This window comes from Capsella rubella, unplaced genomic scaffold (genome assembly GCF_000375325.1).
Source record: "Capsella rubella cultivar Monte Gargano unplaced genomic scaffold, Caprub1_0 scaffold_5, whole genome shotgun sequence".
NCBI lineage: Eukaryota > Viridiplantae > Streptophyta > Magnoliopsida > Brassicales > Brassicaceae > Capsella > Capsella rubella.
This window is the reverse complement of record NW_006238919.1, coordinates 4370571-4371829: the sequence shown is the minus strand read 5'-3', so window position 1 is coordinate 4371829 and position 1259 is coordinate 4370571.

Here is a 1259-nt window from a genome sequence, read left to right as displayed (position 1 = left end):
TAGAAATGTCCAAAGCAAAAAAGCGAGAAGGAAATGGCTGCCCTGGGTCTTATGTCAAGATTAGGGCTTTCCCTAAACCAATTTTGGTTAAACCGAAGATTTGAAACCAAACTGCCCAAACCAAAATTTGTTGGTGTCGATCGACACCCAAAACTGGTGTCAATCGACACTAACAAAATTTCAGACATAGGTTACAAGAACGTTTTCACAACAAAATTACTCTAATTAAGACTATGGATATGAACATGGTGAAGGAGTACCAGGACCGGAGCTACTAGACCATTCCCTATATGCCACCAGCAACCAAGGTTGGTACAACGAATTGGATGATCAAGCGAGTGAAGCTTAAGAATTCCATGGAGAGGACAAGAGGAGGTGTACTATACAAGAATTGGAATTTTCTAAACTTGTTGGAACTAGACTAAAATTTGGTTCAAAGTTCATTGTGGTTGACTTTTCTACTTGTCTAGTTGAACGATTTGCAGCAAAATGTCCTCTTTTATGAAATCTATAACACATCAATTCTTTTGACTTATAAAGATTAGAAGACTTACTTTGAGTTCCTTTGCCTTGTGAATCACACAATGACTAATCTCTCGGGTTTGTAGCTATGTTTTGCGGATTTGAATTTTCGACTCTTTCCTTGCTTGAGCTGTTGACTTAGACTCGTTTTTCTCCTTTAGAGTAGTTGTAGTCGTCTTCTTTGGCTTGGGGCTGAAAGATATCTTAGGAGCCTTTGGCTTTGTTAGAATTCATCTTCTTGGCTCGTTATTGGTGTAGATACATAAATTGTATTGACGCATGTTGCTATCCTCTCCATGGAATTCTTAAGCTTCACTCGCTTGATCATCCAATTCGTTGTACCAACCTTGGTTGCTGGTGGCATATAGGGAATGGTCTAGTAGCTCCGGTCCTGGTACTCCTTCACCATGTTCATATCCATAGTCTTAATTAGAGTAATTTTGTTGTGAAAACGTATTTGTAACCTATGTCTGAAATTTTGTTAGTGTCGATTGACACCAGTTTTGGGTGTCGATCGACACCAGTTTTGGGTGTCGATCGACACCAACAAATTTTGGTTTGGGCAGTTTGGTTTCAAATCTTCGGTTTAACCAAAATTGGTTTAGGGAAAGCCCTAATCTTGACATAAGACCCAGGGCAGCCATTTCCTTCTCGCTTTTTGGCTTTGGACATTTCTAAAAGTAAGAGAGAGAGAGAGAGAGAGAGAGAGAGAGAGAGAGAGAGAGAGAGAGAGAGAG